The 14045-nt window shown below is 40.5% G+C and overlaps 1 long non-coding RNA gene across 1 annotated transcript; it reads left to right on the top strand.

The window, feature by feature from the left end:
* Positions 1-2590: 2590 nt before the first annotated feature.
* Positions 2591-9536, top strand: LOC108635407. The gene is made up of 3 exons (XR_001917799.1): positions 2591-2699; positions 3442-3501; positions 9425-9536. It is a non-coding gene; the product is annotated as an uncharacterized LOC108635407 (long non-coding RNA).
* The last annotated feature ends 4509 nt before the right edge of the window (positions 9537-14045 follow it).

The raw sequence follows: 14045 nt of genomic DNA, 5'->3' as shown, positions 1-14045 counted from the left end.
GCACAGAAGCAAGTAGACCAAGTCTGCTAGGGTAACAGTACTGAATATTAAGAATGTGTGTATAAAAGGATGATAAATCACTTTTATTTCAGAAATAAAGTAGATTTATTGATGTGAGTTTTCAATAACCCTGTATGTGAGACAGCAAAAGAGACACAGATGTATAGAACATTCTTTTGGATTCTGTGGGAGAGTGAGAGGGTGGATGATTTGGAGAATGACATTGAAACATGTATAATATCGTATATGAAATGAGTCTCCAGCCCAGGTTCAATGCATGATACTGGATGCTTGGGGCTGGTGCACTGGGGCGACCTAGAGGGATGGTACGGGTTGGGAGAATGCAAGGGGTTCAGGAAAGGGAACATGTGTATACCTGTGGTGGATATATGTTAATGTATGGCAAAATCAATACAATAATGTAAAGTAATTAACCTACAATTAAAATAAATAAATTTATTTTAAAAAAAATCATCCAAAAACCTCCATACCTACATTGAAACCAAGCACCACCAGGAGCCAATAAGTTCCAGAGGAAGACATACCATGCAAATTCTCCAGCAACACAGGAACATAGACCGGAGCTTCAATATACAGGTTGCCCAAACAGCAAACCCATAGACATATCAAAACACACTACTGGACACTTCATTGCACTCCAGAGAGAAGAGATGCAGCTCCACCCACCAGAACACTGACACAAGCTTCCCTAACCAGGAAACTTGACAAGCCACTAGTCCAATTCCACTCACAGGGAGGAACCTCCACAATAAAGAGGAACCACAAACTGCCAGAAGAGAAAAGGCCATCCCAAACACAGGAATAACAACAACAAAAAAATTTTAGTAATGAGATTTTGTATGCTTCATGGTTTTGGTTTACTATTTCTGTCAGCAGTCTGTATTTTAAGTTGATGCTCAAGTAAACATTAGGTTGAACATTACCCTTCAATTGCTGGGAGACCAGTGACTTTGTGATGTCACAACTAACCTTTGATAGCTAGGAGACCAGTGATTTTGTGATGTCACAGCTTTTTGACTGGGAGGACCTCTGTGATGGTCCAGAGAGTTTTTCTCTGTAGGCCAGCCAAACATCATTTTGAAGTTGCATTGTGTAAAACCAGACAAATGAGAAAATTATCTGCAGAAAGATTTCCCTATGGCACATATTTCTTTCAGAAATTCAAGATGGACCTCCTAAAGATGAATCCACTGGTTCAGAAACCTCCATTAGATCTTCTTTGTATGATTCTACAACTGGGGACTCAGTTTTGAGATTTATGATTGAAGAATATGCTTTTCAGGCTTTGTCTGAGGATCTTGTGATGAAAAGGCCACACTACATATATTCTGTCTCTGAAACAGATGATGGGAATGATTTTTCTTTCACTCACATTTCCACAAAAACTTTGGAGTATAGCTGAAAGTGATCAGTTTGAATCTATTTGGTGGGATGAGTCCGGCACATGTATAGTGATCAATGAAGAACTCTTTAAGAAGAAGTCTTCCGGAAAGAAAGGAGCCTTTCAGAATATTTGAAACCAAGAGTATGAAAAGTTTAATTCGACAGCTTAATCTTTATGGATTTCATAAAAAACGAACAAACTGTTCAAAGATAGACTTCACTACCTGTCTTTCTGGAAGAAGAAAAACAACTTCTCTCTTTTGAGTAAGGTATTCCAAAATTTTCACTTATTGGCAATATGTCAGATTAAATCATGTGACCTAGAAAGCATGTTCATATATGTAGCTAAAACGGAGTTTAAACTTGAGATAACAAATTATTGAAAAAGTTTTATATTTTTGAAGTTGAGAACAGCTGGAAGTTAGAATATTGGATGTTTAACAAACATTGATCACTGGCGATTAATTAAGTTTTCAGCCATAGATAATAACCAAAGAAACTGGCAAGTCCCTGTTCCAACTTTAAGACTCCAAAAAATCGAATTTCACACAATTTTCACACAAATTTCAGAAAATAAATTCTTTTCGGTTTTCCTCAGCCATTAAAAGTGAAAAGCTCTAAAATTAATTAATTAAAAAAAATAAAGAAGAAGAAAGAAGAAAAAGAAGAAGAAGAAGAAAGAAGGAGGAGGAGGAGGAGTAAAGCCTCATTCTCAGCTCACAATAGACAGTGCAGAAACAGGGGCAGGCTGCCCTGCCTTGATTGGAATGTAATTCCAAGAGGGAGAGGGGCTTCAAGATCCACTGTAGGGTCAAGTTCCTTAAGCAAAGGGAGGTCACCCCTGAGGGCTGTGAGTGCTGGACACCATCACTGGACTCCCCTGGTAGACTCGGAGGCCGTTCTCAGCCCTGTGCCCTGGCGACTGTGCCATCTGTTTTTTTCTTTGGTTTTGGTGAGCTGAGCAATCTTGACCCAAGACCCTTGGAGATTTAGATTTTCAGCCTGACCACGCTCACAGCGGGTGTTTCTACGGTATGGTGGCGGAGGGGGGGGGGGGCGGGTGTCCATCGCCGGCGCATGCGCCCAACTCGGCTCCACGGCCAATCAGATTGCAGGCGCAGACACCTGGCAGCCAATCATCGGAGGCAGCCCGCACGCCTGTAGGGGGAGCTGGGGCGGCGTCCCAGACCTGAGGAAGTCTCATCCCCTCTGGCTCGCCTCCTCAGACTTAATCCTGGAACTGCCTAGGGCTGGTGAGCGGCAGACAGTTCTGTCACCTCTGCCAACGGGGACCGGTAAGGACTGGAGCATGGTTCAGCCAAAGCGGTGCCTGACGGCTAAAGGGAGGGTTTCACGGGTCCCCACTCGCATGAGGCATTGCTCGGCGGGGCGGCCGGTTAGGGCCCGCGGGCCCTCAGGAGGGAGCATGCGGCAGGACCCACAGGCCTCAGGCTCCTTCCGCCCTCTCCCCTCTCTAGTCTGGGCGGGCTCTGCTCTCCAGCAGCTTTTCCTGCCCAAGGGGGTGGGACAAGGCAGCTCGAGGAAAGGGCCTTTTAGGCCCCTGGCCCCGGGCACCCACCCCCAGCTCTCCTGTGGAACCTAATGTATTTAAACACACACACACACTCACACACAAATCTTCATGGCCCAACCCGGTTCTGCACCCAGGCACAGTCAGGCGGGCACAGCAGGGAAAAAAAAAAAAAAAAAAAAGATCTAGTGGCCTGTTCACTGTCCTGGTACTTTGGTCGTTTTCCCGTTTCCTCTGTCTCTCCAGGACTCCAGGGCTGCCCCGTCCCTGGGGGCACCAAGATTCAGTCCTTTGGTTCGGGAAGTTGGCAGATGAGGTATTTGTTTGTTACTGAGAGAAGGGAGGTAGGAGGAAGAAGCTTGGGGAAACGGAGTTCAATCACTTGCTCTGGTTAAGTGCGAGACGCCTGATCAGCATCCGTAGGATACGACCAGGTAGGGCCTGGGGGGATAGAATGTTCCCGGAACAGGTGACTCATCCTGACCTTTCTCTCTGCTCGTCCCCAGGATGTGACCGTTTGCTGCCTGGCAGGTCTCAAGCGCTCAGGTTTTCAGTGGGCCCCTGAGGTAAGGTGACAGACATCTTTACAATAAGAGACAAAGTTGTGGCTTTCTTACTTTCCGTTTTTCTCCATTCATTCGTGGGCTGACACGTTGCTGTTGGGAGAGAGTATTCCTGATTGGGGATTACCTGACCCTGATTGCTGGTGCTGACTTCAGGGCAATCATGGTTTCAGGTTTGCAGCTTTCTGAGTGGCAACCGTAAAAACCGGCACGGTGACTTGCTTTCTCCTGCCTTCTTGAAAGAAAAAAAAGTAAGAGCACCATGGGTCTTAAGCTGTGTAGAGCTGACTCCGACCACTTGGTGAGGCTAAAATGGGGCAATGCACATATCCTAAGGTTTTTAGCTACGAAAGCAAAGCAGTGCATGTGTGGGGGTTCCCTGGTGGCCTGGTGATTCGGATTTTGGGCTTTCACTGCAGTGGTCTGGATTCAATCTCTGGTCAGGGAACTGGAACCCCCACAAGCCAAGCAGCATGGCCAAATGAATAAATGAATCAAGTGGTTCATTCAGAGAAAATGTGTTGTGATTTAACATGTTTATGTGGGATTACTTGCTCATTTCTGTACCCTTAAGGGCTTTATTTCATTAAGTAAGTGAACTCCACTGGATGGGGGCGAGGGACCATCTGAGTTCATTTCATGCGAGTAAACAAGATCATAGGAAGCTCTATGCCCAGCAACTTGTGCCTACAGCTGTGTTGTATACTTATTTGCTGGTACAGCTTTGAACTTCACAGCATGTTTTGTTTTGGTCACAACATGTGGCTTCATAGGATATTAGTTTCCCAACCAGGGATGGAACACAGGATCCTGGCAGTGAGAGGGCTGAGTCCTAACCAAACCACTGGACTGCCAGGCAACTCCTGTTTTTAGGTGCTTTGGTTTGTTTTGTGTGATTTTTTTCTTTAATTTTTGCTCTATTTATAGGAGAACTCTTCTGTGTCTAAGTATGATGTGAATGGTATTTATAACTTGAAATGTTTGTGTTGTACATATGATCTCAAAATTGAATAGTTTGAAAGAACTTAACACTTGTTATCTCTTGGCCTAGGATCTCTCCTGAGGTAGTTGTCAAGCTTTTGTCTGGATTGGCAACCTCTGAAGACTTAGCTTGTTGAATCTAAGCTCTCTCACTTGGCTGTACTCATGAAGCCTCAGTTCCTCCTTCTGTGGGCCTCTCCATGGGGCTTCTCTTGTGGAGGCTGCTGTCTTTTCTCAGAATGAGTGATTCAGGAAAGCACTTGCACCCATGATAAAGTGCAGAGTCTTTTTTCAGATGTTACACATCTTCACTTCTGTATTTGCTTAGTCTCACAGGTCAACCCTGTGATAGATTGAGAGAGAACTACACAGGGGTGGGAATATCAGGAGATTCGATTCACTTGAAGGCTGGTTACCATACCCATTAACCCACCATGCCAGCCTTTTTTTTTCATATGATCTCAGTTCTGTTACTGTGAGCAAATTATTTGGCTTGTGTACTCTTCTTGTGTGTTGCTGCTGCTGCTAAGCCACTTCAGTCATGTCCAACTCTGCAGTCTCATGGACAGCAGCCCACCAGGCTCCCCCATTCCTGGGATTCTCCAGGCAAGAACACTGGAGTGGGTTGCCATTTCCTTTTCCAATGCATGAGAGTGAAAAGTGAAATTGAAGTCACTCAGTCGTGTCCGACTCTTCAAAACCCCATGGACTGTGGCCTACCAGGCTCCTCCGTCCATGGGATTTTCCAGGCAAGAGTACTGGTGTGGGTTTCCATTGTCTTCTCCAGCTTGTGTGCTCTCTGGCTTGATCTACTCAATTCTTGATCTACTCAGTTCTAGACCTACTCATTTGTTGATATTCTAGCAAGTCTCCTCTTTGTCCTGGATTAAGTTTTCTGTTTCTCTGGATGGTTCCCATCAGCAAACAGACTGACTATAATGTGACCTGTCGTTAAAAATCCATCTTTTGGTGACACATCCTGCTTCTGCTGCTTTTATTTCATATTTGCTTATTATAGACTTCTGCAGAGTTGTTCCTAGACTTTGTTATCTCCAGTTCTCTCATTTTCTTTTAAAGCCACTCTTGTCAAGGCCACAAGTGAATTTCAAATGTTTAACTCAGTGGTCAATTTTTAGTTGTTATTTTATTTAATTTATTGGCAGCCTTTATCAGAGTAGTTCATTTCCTCCTTCCTGAAAAAAAAAATGTTTCACTTGGATTGCAGAGTGCTTCTCTTTCCTGCTTCTCTTCCACCTACAGTTCTCCCACATACAGTGTGTGACCTTTGTGTCTGGCTTTATTTAGATGTCATATTTTCTATTTAAATGTTTTACTTATTTAGCTGTGTGGCATGTGGGATCTCAGTTCTCAGCCCAGGGATGGAACCTGTGGAGAGTCTTAAACACTGGATCTCCAGGAAAGTCCCCTAGTTTGTGTTCTTTCAAGATTCATCCATTTCATGGCTGCATAGCAGTGACTGTTTTTGTTTTATTTTTATGGCTGAATATGGTATATGAATATGGTAAATGGCTTCCATGCAATCCATTTTGAGCATAAACCACAGTTTGTGTATCCTTTGGTCAATTAATGGATAATACTTGGATGGTGTACTCTTTGTGAGTAATGTTGCTGTGAACACTGATTTTGCATGGACTGAACATTTTCAGTCTTTATGGATATATACAAAAGAGGGAAATTGCTGCATCATATGGCTACTCTATACTTAATTTTTGAGGTACTGACAAACCACTTTTCCAATAGTGGTTGTACCATATGATGCAGCATATCGTTCTTTTTTGTTTCCTTTCTATTGCTTGACTATGTTAGCTATTTCATACAAGTAGAAACTTACAGTATTTGTCTTTTTGTATGACTGGCTTATTTCATTTGGCTTGATGTTGATCAAGCATGTTGTAGCATGTGACAGAATTTTCTTTATATGGCTAAATAATGTTTCATTGAATGTATATATCACATTTGATGGATATTTAGATGCTTCCACCTCTTAGTTGTTGTGATTCGTGCTGCTGTGAGCATGGCTGTGCAAATATCTCAAGACCCCATGTTAACTTGTTGTGAATTTATATCCTGAAGTGGAATTGCTGAATCATGTGTCAGTTCTAGTTTTTAGTTTTTCGAGGAGCCTTTAAACTGTTTTCTGTAGCAGTTGCACCATTTTAAAATCTATCCATAACACACAAGGATCCAGTTTCTGTACATGCTTGCCAACAGTTGTCCTTTCCTTTCCTTCATACGTAAACACACACATATGCACACACAATTTTTTCATACCCTTTTCCATTATTGTTTATCACAAATTATGAATATATTTCATTGTGCTATACACTACGATCTTGTTTGTCTATTGTATATATTATAGTTCTCATCTGCTAATCACCAGCTCCCAATCTATGCCTGCCCCACCTTTCCCCTCTTGGTAATCACATAGTCTGCTCTCTATGTCTGTGAGTCTGTTTCTGTTTCATAGATAAGTTCATTGGTGTCATATTTTAGAGTCCATGTAAGTGATACCATATGATATTTGTCTTTCTTTTTTTTTTAATTTTATTTTTACTTTATTTTATTTTACAACACTGTATTGTTTTTGCCATACATTGACATGAATCCGCCACGAGTGTACATGAGTTCCCAATCCTGAGCCCCCCTGTCCCACTTCCCACCCCATATCATCTCTCTGGATCATCCCTGTGCACCAGCCCGAAGCATCCTGTATCTTGCATCGAACATAGACTGGCGACTATCTTGCATGATAGTGTACATGTTTCAGTGCCATTCGCCCAAATTATCCCACCCTATCCCTCTCCCTCAGAGTCCAAAAGTCCATTCTGTACGTCTGTGTCTCTTCTGCTGTCTCGCATACAGGGTTATCATTACCATCTTTCTAAATTCCATATATATGTGTTAGTATACTGTATTGGTGTTTTTCTTTCTGGCTTACTTCACTGTGTATAATTGGCTCCAGTTTCATCCATCCCATTAGAATTGCTTCATATAAAGTCTGCAAGCAATAAATGCTGAAGAGGTTGTGGAGAAAAGGGAACCCTCTTACACTGTTGGTGTAAAGGCAATCTAGTACAGCCACTATGGAGAACAGTGTGGAGATTCCTTAAAAAATTGCAAATAGACTGCCGTATGACCCAGCAATCCCACTTCTGGGCATACACACTGAGGAAACCAGAATTGAAAGAGACACATGTACGCCAGTGTTCATCGCAGCACTGTTTATAATAGCCAGGACATGGAAACAACCTAGATGTCCATCAACAGATAAATGGATCAGAAAGCTGTGATACATATACACAATGGAATATTACTCAACCGTTAAAAAGAATGTATTGTCTTTCTGTTTCTGACTTCCTAAGTATTCTTTTTAATGCTAGTGTAGATTCAAGTATTTACTTAACAACATTTGTTGGTACTGTAACAAAACGTGATTGACTTTTAAAATATTTGTCTTGTATTCTGCAAGCTTTATATTAATTCTAATACTTGTATTTTCTTCAAGATTTTCTACGTACAAAAGTATGTTATCTCCAATATGCTTTGACTTTTTCCTTTCCATTCTGAAGGCTGTTTTTTTTTTTTTTTTTTTTTTAACAACAGCAACAATTCTTTTTTGTTTCCTGATTACTCTGGTTATGGAACTGCCAGTATAATGTTGAGCCAAAGTGTGTAATAGACTTCCTTGTGTTGTTCCCAGTCTTAGAGGGAACACTTTCAGTTTTTCATTATTAAGTATGATGTTAGCTGTGGGTCTTTTACAGGTGCCCTTTGATTGAGAAAGTTCTCTTCTGTTCTTAGTTACTAAGTGTTTTTTTAACCCCTGTTACGAAAAGGTGCTAGATTCAGGGAAATGTTTTTTTTTTTTCCTGCAGGCAGATGTGTTTTTTGTTTTATTGTTTTAAAATGGCATAGTGTTGATTGACTTTCATATAATGAGCCAACTTTGCATACCTCCATAAATCCCATGTGATCATGGTATACAATCTTTTTTACATGCTGTTAGATTTTGTTTGGCAGTATTTTGCTGAGGACTCTTTCACCTGTATTCATAAGGGATATCGGGTGTATGTGTGTGTGTGATGTCTCTGTCTGATATTGGTATGAGAGAAATACTGGCATCACTTTGCCTGCTATGTGGGGAAGAGACCTGTGGTGTAAAGGATGAAGCATTGTGGGATTTCAGTTTAGCCAGGATTAGAGGGAGAAATTTAGGATATATCAGTGTGGAATTGGGGTGAGATTATCAAGAGAGTTCATTCTCAATTTCCTAGGCCTGTGTTAAGTGCTTGACATTGAATTATGCTGTTTGTTAATTAGGTATAGATAGATTATACTTTGAATTTGCTACCTGTTTTCTTTGTTAACATTTATGAAATTAGAATTTGTGAATCAGTTGTAATGTTGCATTGAAGATACATTTTCTTCCAATTTTACTACAAAACAAGATGTCATTGAATAGCTGATGCCTTTTCAAAAGAGCTGTTAACCTTAAGTCTAAGAAAGAAGCATGTTTGTCTTTAAGATACAGAAACGCATTTAAAGGTTGTAAATTTGCCCAAGAAGATGCAACTGGTGTGTGGTTAACTTAGAATTCCAACTTAATCTTCTTTGACTCCGAAGTCCATGTTTATAAACACTGTACAACAGTGCTTTTGTAAAAATACTCGTCCTTTACATGTGATTTCACCTAATGATCAGTAGTGTTGGGTTTCATTAATCTTTATTTTTTTAATAGAAGAGATTACAGTGAACATGGGACAAAGCTATGATTCTAGAGCCATGTAGACTTGTAGTCATAGGTTTTTCAGCTGTCATTGAGTCTCGTTGACAGTGTCTTTGTCTGTAAGATAAGGGTGTTTATAACTACTCTAGAGTTTTGGAGATAATCAAATAAACTAATATGTAGTATATTTATACTTAGGTGGCAGTGTGTATAAAGGAAGCAACTGGGACTTGTGGCGCACCCTCTAAGGATAAAAAAGTATTAAAAATATGGAACTACCATGTATGTTACGTGAAGAAGAACAAGAGCCAGAAACTATGGAAATAGCGAGGGGAGAAACCAAACAAGTAGATGATGATGATGAACTGATCTTGGTTGGAGTGGAACATATAAATGAAGATGCTGATGTGATCTTTGTTAGGATGACCTGAACTTCAAAACCAGTCATTTCAAACACACTTAACAGAGTTACCCCAGGTTCTTGTTCAAGGAGAAAAAGGTATGGTCACTTCAGGAAAGGTAAAGCTCACAAATTGCAGCCTGTTAGTCATGTGGCCTCCTACATCAGAAGCAAAGACTGTCTTGCCAGTTTCTGACTCTGAATCAAGGTCAACAGATAGTCCTGTTATTATTGAACCTTTGTCTCAAGCTGATTATAAAAATATTTCCACCACAAATAGTGCCTAATAGCTTTTCAAAGGAGTTATGTTTCTTCTTTAATTACCCTTCACAAGTTCATTTGCAGCATCCAGTAGAAACAGCGGTTTCTGCAGGAGATATGAATAAAAGTCCTCATGTATCAAAGCGACTTTCCATTTGTGAAACAAATAGCAGAAATCCCAAAAGGCCTAAGCTCAGTGATGGCATTATAGGGGAACATTCTTTAGGTTTTCCCCCTTCAGGTATTTTTCATACAGTGACCACTCAGGCAAAGCACACCAGATCCGTGCCATACCTCACTAGGCCATGTTCAGAATGGAGAACCTTGTCCATCACCTTTTCCAAAGGACAATGTTCATTGCAAGCCTGTAAGACCTTTAGGGGAAAATGGACTGACAAAAACTGATTTTCCAAGTTTAGCAAGTCCAAACAAGATTGTTGATCCCGCAGAAGGAAATCTGATTGTGTTACTTCGTGACTTCTACTATGGAGAGCATATAGGAGTTGGGCAGCCAGAACCGAAGACCCACACAGCCTTAAAATGCCTCAGCTGCTTGAAAGTTCTAAAAAATGTCAAGTTTATGAATCACATGAAGCACCATTTGGAACTTGAGAGGCAGAGAGGTGACAGCTGGAAAAACCACACCACCTGCCAGCACTGCCTCCGCCAGTTTCCTACTCCCTTCCAGCTGCAGTGTCACACTGAAAGTGTCCACATTCCCCAGGAGCCCTCTGCAGTCTGTCACATCTGTGAGTTGTCCTTTGAGACAGATCAGGTTCTCTTAGAGCACATGAAAGACAATCATAAGCCTGGTGAAATGCCCCTATGTATGCCAGGTTTGCAGTTACAGATCATCATTTTTTGCAGATGTGGATGCACATTTCAGAGCATACCATGGTAACACTAAGAATTTGCTTTGCCCGTTTTGTCTCAAAATTTTTAAAACTGGCCGCACCATACAGACGTCATGATAGAGGGCACTGGGAAAAGAGTTTTCACCAGTGTTCCAAATGTCGGCTACAGGTTTTAACTTTCAAAGAGAAAAGGGAGCACAAGACCAGTGTCATCAAATGTTTAACAAGCCTAAGCAGCTAGAAGGATTGTCTCCTACAACAAAAGTTGTTATTCAGGTATCGCTGGAACCCCTTCAACCAGGATTGGTGGAAGTAGCATCCATTACCTGTGAACACATCTGATTTTTGAATCATCACCCCCAAATCTAAAAGTAGGAGGTCAAAAAAAGACAAAAAATGTTAACTATACTTTCAATAAATCTGAAACAAGTATTTCAGTCAAGTTAAAATCCCATTAAAAACAACAAAAAAATCAAATTATAGCATTATTCAATAATATCAATATAGGGAAACGATGGGTAATTTTGTGTTTTTGTTTTAAATACAGGAAGTACAATTTTGTTTAAGCTGCATATTGAGATATTATTTAAAATCTATTATCTGTTTTTCATATAATTGTCTTAGCGTGTAAAAAGAATGTGTGCATGTGTGTGTGTGAGAGAGAGAATGAGAGAAGTGGAGAAAGCAAAGTAACCTATTTTGGTATTTCATGTTACTTGTAAGTTCGAAAGGTCTGCTATGCTTATAATCTGTAGAGTGTTCTAGCAACATGACTTTCAACTGTTTTCATGCCTTGAAGATCTCAGTATCAACTATATAGCCAGATTGAATGTCACTCTCTGAAGTGCTCTTGTACTGATTGATCTAAGATAACCTGTCTCTGAAGCATGCAGTGGAGAAGTTGATGGAGAAGGTATGATGTGAGTTTGGACCAGACATGGATTTAATCAGTGAAGAGCTGTGGCTTCTTGTCCCAGCTGAGGAAGAGGCATACATTCCTCCAGCATAGAGCCAAGGTAGAAGGAACACTGTCTCAGAGTGTTTTTACCTAGCTCAGGGACATCTAAGGAAACCAACCATTAAAATGCCTGTGTTTGGTGAGAGAGGCTTGCAAGCATCAAGCAGGCCCTGTGTATCATTGACTGCAGTTGGAGAAGCAAGTAGTTAATAGAATGAGACCTGGTGCCTGTAGACCTCCTATTGAGTGATTAAAAGGGGATTTGATTGATTCCGTCCCTTTCCCATTTGGTTGGCCGGTAGTCACAATGAGGTAGCCATATCTGTGTCAGACACAGTAGTAAATCAAGTTAAAATTCCCAAAGGAAAAGAGCCTTGACGTCCACTTTGATTTGTGCTGGACCCATAGTTTTAACTGAAAAGGATCAACACAGGGAATCTGTTCAGCTTTTGAACTGGGCTAAATTGAGTTCTCTTACCCTTAAGCTACAATGAGTTGTCCAAGAATAGTGAATATAGTGGATAAAAATAGTCCAGGGTGATTAAACCTTTTTAGAACTTTTCCTTACCTTTTCCAGATACATGTGTCTTACCCTAGTTGAACACGTGAAGATTTCAGTTTTGTATCTTATCTTGCCTTGGACACAAATGTTAACAGCTAATCTTTGCATGTGTAATTTCCCATTGTATCAAACTAATTGAGTTTCAGTCTTTCTTGACACAGTCTGATGTGCAAGAATTGTCTCATGTATTTCAGTAATTATCAGGTCATAGAGTTATCCTTCCTCTAATCTATCCACCATCTAATCTGTGATATATACTTGTGGAAACCTTTTTGTTGCGGTCTCCAAGGGCTCTTTCACAGGCCTGTGGGCTACCCTCTAAGTATTGATTCCTGAACATCAGCACACTTGGCTGCCTCTGTAGGTTCTTGGAGTTGAGACTCCTCCTGGAGTTGAATGTCACCCCTTCTCCACTTCTGCACAGATACCTAGCAATCTCTGTGCACCATTCAAGGAAGGTGTGATCCTGGCTGTAGACCTGTGCCAGGAGCAATCTCTCCGTTTCCTCTTCCTTTCTCCTCCTCTTTGTCTTCCCCACTCTCCCCCCTCCTCAATTTATTTAAGTCCTCTAAGCTTTCACAAAATGCTGGAAAGTGCTAATCACCAAGGGTTAGCATCCCTCTCAGAACTGAAGAGGAAGGACTACAGATGATTAAGCTGTAGTGAATCTGTTGTCTCCATTTTAGGCAATTTCCTGAGTGTAAATTCAAATTCAAATAATTGTATTTACTTACTCAAAGCTTGATTAATTTATTTGCATTTTGAATATTTTACTAGGCCTTTCCAGTTAGTTTACTTGGCCAAAGTGCTTTGCTAAGTGTCAGCTAAACCACTTTTAGTTGTATAAAGAGTGTGTGTGTGTGTGTGTTCTGGTCTCAGGTGAAAACTCTGTGTATAAATAAATATGCAGACTATTGCATTCTTATCTCCTTTCTTCAATTTCTATAGTAAAAATACGAAATGTTTTAGTTATGTGTTTTTATTGTTGCTTAGTATTTCAACACCGTTAGTGTTAGTTGCTGTGAAGTATGCTCCTAAGGAGTACAAGTTGTATTTATTGCCAGATTAAAAGGTTCCAGCAATCTGGCCCTGACTGCTTCCTCTCTTCCATTCTCTGTCCTTCTGCTCTACTATTTTCCTCTACTAATGTACTCTTTTTGACAACACTGGCCTTGGTTTTCCTCCATCAGATTCCATTTCTTCCCGATCCAAAGACTGCAAGTGCTGTTCTTCAGGAAATTCTCTTCCCATAGGCCCTGCATGGCTTGCTACTTCCCTTGTTTGAGCTTTACCAATGCTTTTCAAATAACACAGTCAAATCTGCAACCCCTCTCTTTCCTTCTCCTATTTAAAGGCACTTGAAGTCTCTATCTTCTTCCCTCTCCAGCCTAAATTTCATAAATTTTCACCAAAAAAAACAAACAACAAAAAAAAAACAAAAACACCACATCAGGGCTTTGCTTCTTAAGAATTAACTTGAGTCAGTTTCTGTGCCTGCCAATAAAAGATATTTGATAGTGAGTTGAGTTCTTTCAGGAGCTTCCACTGTTTTTCTATTGATACCTCTATATTTTGTTCACACAATGACACTTTGTTTTCTTTACAAATATAATTGAATATCTGTCAAGATTAATATTTTGTTACTGCCCTTTGTGAATTTCCTTGTCTGCTTTGCTTGTTCTTTCAGTAAAGTTTATTATTTATTAATGTTACCATTGTAAGTAAAATTAGTATTTGTGGAAATAATTTTTTAAATTATTTCTGCTGTCTGTCTTTACAAATAA

Source organism: Capra hircus, unplaced genomic scaffold (genome assembly GCF_001704415.2).
Source record: "Capra hircus breed San Clemente unplaced genomic scaffold, ASM170441v1, whole genome shotgun sequence".
Classification (NCBI taxonomy): Eukaryota; Metazoa; Chordata; class Mammalia; order Artiodactyla; family Bovidae; genus Capra; species Capra hircus.
Note: the sequence above shows the minus strand (reverse complement) of the source record. Positions and strands in the feature narration are given on the sequence as shown.